This window comes from Dipodomys merriami, unplaced genomic scaffold (genome assembly GCF_024711535.1).
Source record: "Dipodomys merriami isolate MVZ:Mamm:240054 unplaced genomic scaffold, mDipMer1.0.p SCAF_16, whole genome shotgun sequence".
In the NCBI taxonomy this organism is placed as follows: Eukaryota; Metazoa; Chordata; class Mammalia; order Rodentia; family Heteromyidae; genus Dipodomys; species Dipodomys merriami.
In genome coordinates, this window is record NW_027202937.1 from 28,514,494 (window position 1) to 28,527,138 (window position 12,645).

General features: G+C 41.6%; 1 long non-coding RNA gene across 1 annotated transcript in view; it reads right to left on the minus strand.

Annotated features, from left to right (window-relative positions):
• Positions 1–12,645, minus strand: part of LOC138827876 (uncharacterized) — a 72,199-nt gene that overhangs the window by 16,557 nt on the left and 42,997 nt on the right. Inside the window, exon 2 of the long non-coding RNA XR_011372191.1 lies at positions 7,138–7,244. This is a non-coding gene — a long non-coding RNA (uncharacterized lncRNA). The remainder of the gene's footprint in view (positions 1–7,137; positions 7,245–12,645) is intronic.

Here is a 12,645-nt window from a genome sequence, read left to right on the forward strand (position 1 = left end):
AGTGATCTCAAAAGAATTAGGGTGCTCTTTTTTTGCCAGTCCTGGGGCTTGAACTGAGGGCCTAGGCACTGTCCCCGAGCTTCTTTTGCTCAAGGCTAGTGCTCTACCACTTGAGCCAGCACCATTTCCAGGTTTTTCTGTTTGTGTGGTACTGACGAATTGAATCCAGGGCTTCATGCATGCTAGGCAAGCACTTTACCACTAAGCCACATTCCCAGCCCTGGGGTACTTTTTTTTAGGAGAACATGAGCTAATTTTAACAATGTGGGGTTTGTTGTACATGTTACTAAGTTCACAACAATATTACTACAGAGAAAATTACAAATTTAACACTGGGCTCTTGGTGGCTGCTAAGTGATTTTTTTATATCTAATTTAATTAGCCATATCAAACTTAACTAGTTTATTAAATTAAGTAAAAGCTGTGTCCTTACCATGCACCACAAAATACATGTGAAAATATAATTGTAAAAAAAATGCAGTGAGGGCTGGATGCAGGTGGCTTATGCCTATAATCTTAGCTACTCAAGAGGCTGAGATCTGAGGATCACAGTTCAAATCAGCCCAGGCAGGAAAGTCCGTGAGAGACTCTTATTTTCAATTAACTACCAAAAAAAGCCAGAAGTGGAGTTGTGGCTCAAATGGTAGATTTCTGGCCTTGAGCAAAAACTCTCAGGGATAGCTCTTAGGCCCTGAGTTCAAGCCCCAAGCCCCAGGATCAGAACACACACACACACACACACACACACACACACACACACACACACACACACACACACACAAAAGTAGTAAGGAGGGCAGGTGCATGTGCCACTGTGCCCAGCTATGGGTTGAGAAGTGGGAGGGGTCTCTCAAACTTTTCTGCCTGGGCTGGCCTCAAACTACGATCCTCCTGGTCTCAGCCTCCAATGGCAAGGCTTCTGGGTCTGACCCACTGGCATCTAGCTTTCCTTTTGTATCTTTTTTTGTTTTTTTTTTTTTTTTTTTTTGGTCATGGGGCTTGAACTCTAGGTCTGGGCGCTGTCCCTCAGCTCTTCAGCTCAAGGCTAGCACTCTACCACTTGAGCTACAGCGTCACTTCCTGTTTTCTGGTGGTTTATTGGAGATAGGAGTCTCACAGACCTTCCTGTCCAGGCTGGCTTTGAACCTCGGTGCTCAGATCTCAGCCTCCTGAGTAGCTAGGATTACAGGCGTGAGCCACCAGCTCCCGGCTCCTTTTGTATCTTTTGATATATGTGATTTTTTTAAAAAAAGATATCCATTCTAAGTTACACTCCTTTCTGTTCTCTATCTCTTTTTTACCATGTAAGTAATATTTGAGCTATTTTCACTTTTTTGGACCCAATGCAAAAACTGAACGTGGTGACTTCAATTAATTATAACGGGTCTTCATGACCAAATCTGGATTCTTTTTCTGAAATTAAAAAGCTGGTGAAAAAAATCTTCAAATGCACCTACCAAATCTTCAACTTATTCCCCTGCCCACTTCCTAGGCATATCTCAGTTACAATCAGAACCAAGTTGTCTTTGTTCCCTCTGGAATTTCCCGCTGACACCCATCAGATCCGTGAGTGCACAGGGTTAGGCCGACCAGGGCCTGGAAGATTGCCTTAGCTCACTCTGACTAGCATAACTAGACATGATTCTAAAGACCTTAACCCACCTCTCCTCCCTGCCCCCCAGAACTAATCTATATGCTAATTTGCACTTGATAATGCTGCCCCACAATATGGTAATTGCTGTAATGTTTTCCAGGGAGAAGGAAGGAAAAAAAAAAAGTAGAAAGTGAGCCCTGGCTTCATCACTAATGCTTATGTTACTGAGACACTTCACACACAAAGAGAGTGAGTCACTCTGAGCCTACATCCCCAAGTCTGTCACGCTTCATGTGGAAGAAGAACAGAGGGAAATCATTCTAGAACAATGGGGACTGTGCTCTGGGGCAACATGGTTTTCCAAATGATCCTCAGAAACAAGATGTGTGTGAGAGGCGGTGAGTTGAACCTTGTTGTTGAGTAAAACACAGTTACCACCCCCCACCTGTAAGAGCATCTGGATTTATGAGAAATCTCAGACAGTGGCTTCTCCCCACATGAGGTCATTCCCTGCCTGCCTGTTTTCCTACACAAGCTCTTCTGTGCTATTAAGATATCAAATGCAGGAATGACAACAAGATAGTCCTAATTAAACAGCAGCAGCAGCAGTGTGCGCCCTCATAGGAACAGCCCAAACCCAAATAAGAGAAGCTGGGGACCTGAAAGGAGAGAGTGGGGAAAGACAACCAGGGCTTTGAAGTCAGTTGGGTTTAAATGCTACAGGTTTGTTGTGTGTATTTAAAGGGCCAGATGACACAAAGAGCTCCCAAGCTGTCAGGCCAGAGACCAAAAACTCCTGATTCAGTGAGACAAAGTCAGTCTTGTGACCAGAATCCAATTGTAATTGGCCTCTGAGATCACTTATGGCAATCTGGGAAGTAATATGCTTCTGAATAATTATGAATAATTAGGCACATGTATGAATAATTACACTGATAATAACTATCTAACTCATTCCATTTTAAAATTGTAATTCAGTCATTATGGGGAGGGGGGAGTCATTCCCTTCATCCTACTCTCTGCATATTCATGGCCTAATCCATCTGCCAATCTGACAAAGACTAGGTTTTGTCTCCAGGAGAGCACTGAACTCTCCTTGGGGACAAAGGGACACCTTGGTCTTCAGCATAGAAGCTTCATATTCCCTTGATTGAATTGAGAGGAATCTATACATAAATAGACACAGAAGGGATGCCTAGAAGTAGTTTCCTAAAATACCAGAGCTTCGCCACCTAGTGACTCATTTATCAACATGCAAATGGATTTAATAGTGTTGTCCAGGAACTTATTGCTACATTCAGTGCTGATGCTATTGTCACTCCATGTTATTGTATAGAAAGAAGAGCAGTAGTAGGTTGTACAAGAGCGACCTTCTTCAGATCTTCTGGTTCAGTATTAGGCTGTAGAGAAATGCAAAAGTCCAAGACTGAAAATGGAATCTGAAAATAATGTGTCGGTGGACTTCAAACAAAATATGCCCTGTGTCCTACTGCCCTCATATCTTCCTTTTCTCATCTGCTTCTGTCTCTCCTCTCTCTCTCTCTGTCTCTCTCCTTCCTTCCCTCTCTCCTCCTCACTGCTTCCTTTTTTGTGCGTGCTTCTCTATTTATTATTGTCATGTCTCTTTCAGTTCTAAGCCTAACAAGGACAGTCATACCATAAAAGTAAGCTTATGCTTCCTTAATTCAAAAGTAGTATCTGTTCATTCCAATCCTTGGAAAGTATCAAGATGAGAAATGTGTGTGTGTGTGTGCACCCACTCACACACACGCACACGCACGCACACACACACACACACACACACACACACACACACACACACACACACACGCACACGCACCTTCCCTGGGCTTGAATTCAGGGTCTGGGTGATGTCCCTGAGCTTTTTTGCTCAACTCTAGCACTATACTACCTGAACCACAACTCCACTCCAAGCTTTTTTGGTTTGGTGGTTAATTGGAGATGAGAGTTCATGGACTTTCCTGCCTGAGCTGGCTGAAAACCATGTTCCTCAAATCTCAGCCTGAGCTGGCTTCAAACCATGTTCCTCAAATCTCAGCCACTTGAGTAGCTAAGATGAAAGGCATGAGCCACTGGCATGGGGCAGGATGAGAAATTTTTGTAAAGAATTTTTCAAAAACATAGAATTTTTCAAAGCAATCATTTCAAAAGAATAAATCATTTCAGTACTTGAGAAAATCAATAGTTACTTAATTGGGGAGAGAGGAGTGGGCAGTCCTGGGATTTGTACTCGAAGACTTGTCCCTGCTAGCTAAGCACTCTGCCAGTTGAGCTCCTTTTTGAGTAAGTTCCTGCCTTTGCCCTGGCAGGCCTGTAGTACGGGGCCTACAGTATGGTATTTCTTTTTATGCTTCCAGCATAGCAAGAATGGCAAATATGAGCCATCATGCCAAGCTTTTTTAGTGGTTGAGATGAATTCTCGAAAACTCTAAGCCTGGGCTGGACTCAGACCAAGATTTTCTCAATCTCAGCTTTCACAGAAGCTAGGTTTGCAGTTAGGAGCTACCATGTCTGTTTTAGCTTAAGATTTTAAAGTGTTCTCTTCCTAAACATATTTTAGACAATTGATATTTTATTACAAAATTTTGTGTCTTGACATTTCCCTTAACATTATTTTTTTCTAGGTGGAATAAATAGAAGATACTAAGAAATATATCTTAACTTTGAAAAAAAAAACACTAAAAATCACAGCCAAAAAGATTATTTAGCAATACAGGGAAATGCTTAACAAAAGAGAATCAAATTGCAAAAGCCAATATGCCTCATGGGTACAGCTATGCCTTTAAAGTATAAGAGTGGGAAGAAGGATTAATAATAGTGAGGCTGGGTGTCAGTGGCTCATGCCCCAGCTACTCAGGAGGCTGAGATCTGAGGATTATGTTTTGAAGCCATCCCAGGAAGCAAAGTGTGTGAGACTCTTATCTCCAATTAACAACTAGAAAACCAGAAGTGGAGCTGTGGCTCAAAGTGGTAGAGTGCTAACCTTGAGAGAAAAAAAAAAAGCTCAGAGACAGCATCCAGTCCCTGAGTTCAAGCCCTATGACTGAACAAAAAAATAAAATTAACAATAGTGTGTAACATCCAGGATCATACATTTTATAATTTTATAGTTTATAATTTTATAATTTATCATTTTATAATTTTTCATAACCTGGTCATATAAAAAATGTGCAGCAGTCAGATATTGAGAAACAGAGGAGTAAAACCTAGAAAGATGAACTGGGCATGGCAGTGCATGTTTGTAATTGTAGCCCATGAGAGGTTGAGGCAGAAGGATAGCAAGTTGAAGGCCAGTTTAAGCTACAATAGGAGGCACTATCAGAAGGAAGGAAGGAAGGAAGGAAGGAAGGAAGGAAGGAAGGAAGGAAGGAAGGAAGGAAGGAAGGAAGGAAGGAAGGAAGGAAGGATGGAAAGAGAGGGGAGAGAGAGAAAGAAGGGGGGAGGGAGAAAGGGAAGGAGGGAAGAAGGAAGAGAAAAAGAGAAAGAGAGAGAGAGAGAGAGAGGAGGTAGTCAGGCACTAGTGGCTCATGCCTGTCATCCTAGCTACTCAGGAGGCTGAGACCTGAGGATCTCCATTCAAAGCCAGCCCAAGCAGCAAAGTCCATGAGACTCTTATCTACAATTAACCACCAGAGAAAACAGAAGTGGTACATTGCTTCAAAGTAGTATAGCACTAGTTTGAGTGAAAAAGCTCAGAGACAGCACTCAGACCCTGAGTTCAAGTCCCAGGACCAAACAAAAAGAAGGAGGAGGAAGAGGAGGAGGATCTTGCCCAAGGTCATACTGCAAATGGAGAAAAGAGAATTATATACTTCCTGGATCAGCAACAAGAAGAATACAACTTCATCTTGCATCTTTGCTGGAGGCCCTTGTTTACAAAATAGAAATGTGGAGCTTTCCATTGTAAAACCAGAGGTAGGCCCAAAAGCAGGTGGATGAACAGCCTGGAGGCAGAGTACTTTCTTCTTTAGCCAAAAGGACTGTACCCACCATATAAGCTGCTGCTACACCATCCACACCCTGAGAGACACCTGCTTTTAAGCTGTCAGCAAGCCTCCCCCTGCCTCCCCTCCTGACTCCTTGCCAGCACAGAGAAGCTATTTCTATTCTACTGTTCTTGTTAATAATTCTGTTACCTCCATAGTCCCCCTTCTTCGCTGCCAGATACATTGCAGTGATGAAGGCAAGGAATACTTGGAAATTTTCACATGGGGGTGCTGCAGGGGAGAGGGAGGACGGGTCCTGGAGAGGCAGAAAAGAAGGGAGGGTGTTCTGCCAAAGCACTGGGGACATTAGGACATGTCAACACTGGCAAATGATTCATTGAGTTAATTATGATAAACACTGCCTGTGTGAGCATCTATGTGCATTGTACCTAACGATCTCAGGCGTCCATCAATGAAGAAAGCTGGGAATCAATCACAGGAACAGGCCCTAAATGAGAATCCCTTAGGAATGGGATTGGAATTGTAAATGCCTGCTGGAATTTCACACATCAAATTACAATAAACGGCAATTACAATAAGCAACTCAGTACTTAAAGGGTAGCATATGGGGTCTTGAGGATTTTCTTCTCCTTACAGATTTTTCCCTGGGCCAGTGGGAGCTTTGTACATCCATATCTCTTGCACACTTGGTGGATTCTGAAGCAGAGTGAAGGAGAGAGGTTTTTATAATTTCAAAACTGCTTGAGTGGCAATTTCACTTATCCATGACCCAATCTTCCCATGGCTTCAGATTCATTTCATGCCTGTGGCCTTTACTATTGCCTAAATTCCCGAGGAGCTTGAAAACAGACAATGGCCCCACCACATATAAAATTCTCGAACATGATAATATTGATACATTTCAGTAACATTTTTTCATCTGAAAATAAAAGTGTGATGGTTGAAAATACTACAGGATTGATCACATTTATATCCACAAAGACTTAAGCATCCTCTTAAGACAATAACCATCCTCTTGTTCAATCAACATAATGATCAAAGACAGCCTAGTCTCGGACATAACCATGGTCTAATACCTTAGATTGGTTGGCCCCAGAAACTCACTTTGAGAGCAAGAACTTTATTTGGAAAATAATTCCAGAAAAGAACAGGAACAAGGCAGAAAGGACCAGAGGAGAAGCAAGGGAGGGTAAAAAGGAAGGAAGTTGGCAATGGGTGTCTGGTAGAGCAGGGGTGAGCCAAACTAACACTTGTCTCTACTGGGATGCTCTGGAAGATGGTCGAAAGTTAGTGGTACTCAAACAAAGTCTTATCTCCAAGACAAGAACATCTGCATCTTTTTTCTCAGTGCATAATTTATACACACACACACACACACACACACACACACACACACACACACACACATATCAACTTGCCAGAGAAATGAAGTGTTGGGTATCTGGTTAAACACTGTTTCTGGGTTAGTCTGTGTGTTTTCAGATGAGGTCAGTGTGTTAGACTTTACATGGCCATAACAAATAACCTGAGAGAACCAGTTTAAGAGCGGCTAGGTTTCTTTTGGCTCATACTTACAAGGTTTTAGGTCATGGTCACTTGCCTCATTGCTCTGGGCTGTGGTGAGGCTGGACATCCTGGTGGCAGGATGGTGTGGTAGGCCAAAGTTGCTCATCAGATGATGTCTAGGAACCAGAGAGAGACAAATGAAGGGGCCTAGGACAAAATATATTCCAAGAATATGCCTCTGTTGACTTACTTTTCCAATTAGGATCTAAAAGCTTCCCTCCCCCCTTCCAATAGTGCCATCAAATTTAGAATTAATCAATGGATTAACCTATTAAGTCAGAGCCCTGTGATCTAGTCACTTCTCAATGATTGACGCTTAGGACCATGTATAAATACATAGCCCCTTTGGGGGACACTCCATAGTCAAAGCCTAACAGCAGTTGAATTGGAGATTGGGTATTGATAACCCTTCCAGTATGATGGTCCTCATCCAATCCTTTGTAGGTCTGCATAGAATAAAAGGCTAGGAAGAGTCAATACTCTCTACCTATCTTCAAGTGGAGACATTGGTTTCCCCATTCAAGCTAAGATTCTGGAGTCACAGATCGGAATGGAACGCTAGAGGAATGTCCTCAGTTCTTCTGGACTCTCAAACCTTCCCATGCAAACTAGAGCCACACCATGAGCTCTCCCAAGTCTGAAGCTCTCCCACTACAGTTATTTGAAATTCTCAGCCTCCAAAATCACAAGATCCAATTTCTTACCATGTCTCATAGATAGATGATTGATAGAGATAGATTAAGAGTAAGATAAGAGATACCTAGAGAGGTAGATGATAGAGATGACAGAAATAGACAGATGATAAATAGATAGATAGATAGATAGATAGATAGATAGATAGATAGATAGATAGATAGATAGATAGATAGATAGATAGATAGATAGATAGATAAGATTCTTGTTCTTGTTTCTCTGAACATGCCAGATTTTATCCAAAAAGCAACAAATCTACTGATTAAGGAATTTCGGAGTATTAGGAAACTGAGTCATGAGTCTTAGGAAAGATCAAGCAGATGAAAGGAGAGAAGGAAGGCAGAGACCTCCACAGATCAGAACAGGCTTTAATCATGGCTGCAGAAGGACTCCATGTAACAGCCAGCAGGGTCAGAGAAACAAAGAGCAGGAACTGTGGCTGAGGGTGAGGGCGGGAGGGGGTGTTAGGTTTTCATACGTCAGAAGATAGATCCTTCTTTGGAATGTCTTTTTCCTGTCCTGTTGGGGTTTTATGGTAGGGGTATCCTTCTAATGCTGACAGTCTGGTGCTTTCAGACAAGGTCAGGGCTGAAGTTTTCCTGAGAACCAGGAGGGGTCCCTGGGGGAAGGGTAATCAGTGGGCCTTGGGAGCAACACTAAGTCATGAGGACAAAGCAGATTCCTATCACTGGGGATAGATTTTAATAGCCTTGGGGTCATTGTGGAAACAAACTGAAGTTTGAGAATCATTGGTATGGAGCATGCCTCATAGCTAAGGCTGTTCACTAAAGCTTCACTCTCTGACATTTTTAGACTTCCCAGTGCATAGACTAAGAAAATGCCCTCAGTTGCTCAAAAGGAAACAAGCAGGGACTCAAGAGCATCTACTGCATCTACAGCATCTACCATACCATAGCTGCACTGACCTTGTGCCTCTGCCTCTGATGGTTGGACTGGCCTCTCTCCCACCCAAAGAACCTTTCTCTTTCAGTTGAACAGGTTTGGTTTCAACACAAAAGAACTGCTGAAAGTCTACAGTGATGACCAATACTGTTCCCCAAGTATTCATTTGTCTCTCAAGTATGTAAGAACGAAGAATTTTCCCTCATGCTCATTAGGTATGGCCATGCTACTTACTAAGAAAGTAAACATGTTGAGTGACATATACCTTCCAGCCATGACAATCATTGATACGTATCAAGAGGAGGCTTCAGACAGTCTTGAACACAAGGAACACAACCCCTTCCTAGGGCCAAGTTCATGGCCATGTGTGTGATCTCTGTAGACCCCAAAGCACATAAGGACCCCTATGGCTGTCACCATCTTGAAATTATTCATAACATTCATTTTGCATTGTGACTCCCAAATTATGTAGCCCATCCTGTCTCTGCAAAATCCTATCCTATATGTAATGACAAAATAAAGGTCAACATGGCTGCAAAATAGTCAAAGAGAAAGCCAAAATCCCTTCATAAGCATTTGATACTTCATTGGTGGGGACAACTGGCTGGGTGGATCTGTATCAACAACTGAAAATTTTCAGTACTTTATCTATCACTCATGGGCCTGGAGAGATTCCAGTGTGACAACCCTGACCTTGACATGGATTTTCAGTGGACGTGGAAACTTAGAGCCCACTGCGATTCCATCTGTTTCCCATCACTGAGCTTGCTCAGTCCTTGCTTATTTCTGAAGGATACTGAGCTGCACTTTCCAGGATTGCTGAGCCACTATCTCCAGCTGTTTCTCCAACTCTAGTCTGCTATAAAAGCTCCATTCCTACCTCACCCCCTTGGAACACTCCTTTGGTTTCTAAATTAAGCTTGTGTATCCTGATTTTCAAAACTGTTCTGCATCCAAACAAGACTGCCTTTACTTTCATTTTGACCTCAGCTGTGATTTCTGGTTCACAGAAGCATGAGCCAGATACAAACTTTCGGGCTGTAAAGCAGGGAGCTCAAAGCTAATCACTTAGATGAGTCTTTAATGGTACACCGTCCACCTAATCCCCAACAGCCTGTTAAGAAGTAAATAATTTTGCTAGGTTAAAACCAAATTTGTCTCAAAGGCCAAGAAATATTACAAAGAAAATTTCAAACATGAATCAATTTCCCCATCAGTATTATAATTATCGATACTCATTAGACACAATTTACTATAATTACTTGTAGTTGCACTCACTACTTAGAAGTGAAGGAACAGATTGAATCTGCACTATATATTGGTTTATCTAGTGACACACAATATAGAAGCCTAAAATTATCTAGCAGGTATATATGCTATACTATACTATACTATAATATACATTAACACTGTCCAAAATATAGTCTTCCAGGATGGTAAGCAACAGGATTTTCCAACTCTATAATCATAATTTTGAGCATCATTTGTTTTAAGGATTTTTTTCCTGTGATGAAGATGAAAACAATGTTGAATAACAGAGCCTTCATAGCAGTAATGATAAATGTACCACATAGTAGCATTCTGAGGGCCCACTCTATGCCAAGTAAACAATTCATTATCTTTTCAAAGTCACATGAACAGACTCTTCTCTGATTCCTTTTTACACTTGGAGACTTTCCAGAAACCAGGAAATCCTTTCTGTACAGGACAATCAATGAAAGGCAGACATCAGAATTTGAACCCTGATCTATCTACTTCCAAGCTACTCAGTAGGTTGAGTTCTGCGGATCCCAGTTCAAAGCCAACCCAGGCAGATAAATCCAAGAAACTCTTATCTCTAACCAGCAAAAAAGCTGAAAGTGGAGATTTGGCTCAAATGGTAGAACTAAAGTAATAGAATAATATATATTATATATTAAAAGAGTTCTATAATCTATAAAAGACCTTAAAATATGTCTTTTCTCATTTTATATGGAATGTATGATGTTTTCTGTGAGAAAATTATACATGGAGCATTAGTTATACATCCCTTACAAGTTTTATTTATTTATTTATTTATTTATTTTGCTGGTCCTAGGGCTTGAAATCGGGGCCTGATCTCTGTCCCTGAGCCTCTCTGTGCTCAAGGCTAGCACTCTACCACCTGACCCACAGCACCACTTCTAGCTGTTTCTGAGTAGTTTATTGGAGATAAGAGTCTCAAGGACTTTCCTGCCTTGGCTGGCTTTGAACTGTGATCCTCAGAATCTCAGCTTCCTGAGTAGCTAAGATTACAGGAGTGAGCCACCTGCACCCAGCTTAAAGTTTTTATTTTTTCAATGTAGTAGCTGAATTACATTTGATTGTTACATTTTGTCTTTCTGGCTCTAGAAACTGGTGGGAAAAGACAAATTAAATTGATGAGATCAGTAAAAGATTAAGTACTGTTGAAGAAAATGAAACATTGTATGGTATCTTGTGAACATCAGTCTCAGCCAGTGATCAATCTGCCACTTGAGATATTTGACTATTGATTAATTTTCTGAAAAATGTTGACATTAAGTCTTACTGTAAAAAGAAAAACACCTCCTGTGTCTCCTGCCACCAGAGTTAGTCACCTGTCTTTGCCTTTTTGCATGATTAATGTTGGTCTCAACTTAAAGAATCAATAAACATTTTCTGAAGTATAGATATCTACCTCCCTAAAGAGAGCTGCCTATTTAATTTCATATTCAAGTCTACAAAATTCATTAACCCTTTGGAACGGAAAGGTCAGGACTGGTTGGCTCATGATAATCAAGAATTTTTCACATTTGTTGATCTTTTCAGTATACCTACACTTATTCCTGGAATGAGTCAAGTCAAACATGGGAAGGAATGACTTTGAAGACTAAACGTAAGCTCTGTCTCAAGGAGATGAAGAACCAGAAGTATATAAACAAAGTATGTCTAACACACAAGAGCCTAGAAGGAAAGCAGAAGATCTCAGCCAGTAGATGTAAAAATTAGACAAGAAACAAGTTTTGGTCTGGTAGCACATACCTGTAAGCCCAGATAACTGGGAGATGAAAGTAGGAGGATTCACTTTAAGGTCAGCCTAGGAAAATACACAAGACCCTATCTGAATAGCAAACTAAAAGTAAAAAGGCTGGAAGCATGGCTCAGATGGCAGAGCACTTTCCTAGCATGCGTGAAGCCCTGAGTTCAATAAAACTGAACAGAGGGAGGTCTCCTCTGCTCCATACCGTTCTAAAGGGTTGTCAGAGCCAACGTGTCAAAGTTAGGAATTGTTGCAAACTATTTCACTCATTTTATTTTACCCAGGTAAAATAAATGGAGTAATTAGAAAGTAAGCAGGGAGGAGGGGTGACCTGACCCCTTTTGCTACACACATTCATCCTCCCGGGAGCCAAGGTGTAAGATCAGGAGCTCCAGCCTTGATGATTATCTGACATAGAGTCACATGTCACTCTGTATTGCTCCAAACCCAGAGATGGGTAAGGAAAATTGGTGACTGAATGCATGGCTGAGTTCTTTGTCTAACAGGGATTTTAGTTTCCAGGAGTTGGGGCTGAGTCCCAAAATAACAGGCAAGCAAGGAAACCTGATCTACTAGGTCTAGAAAGGTCTGATGACTCACTCAGGATGAAGCAGGGCCCCCACAGGAACCTTGTCAACACAGGATTTACACTCCAGAGTTTTAAGGAAAAGCTTTTTTTGAGTGCTCTGTTCTGGGCCATCAGCTTCCAGAGAAAGGTTGAGAAGATTTAATTTTCCCAAAGACAATGCCATGGCAAGCCTTGGTTTTACTCCAGCATTGATTCCAAAATCAGCCTGTTCTTGGGGTTATTCATGGCACAAATCTTCAGAGAGAATTCTCCATGAGCCTAGAAAGAATGAAAATTAACAGTCCAACCATGTCATTGAACCAACCTGGGACAT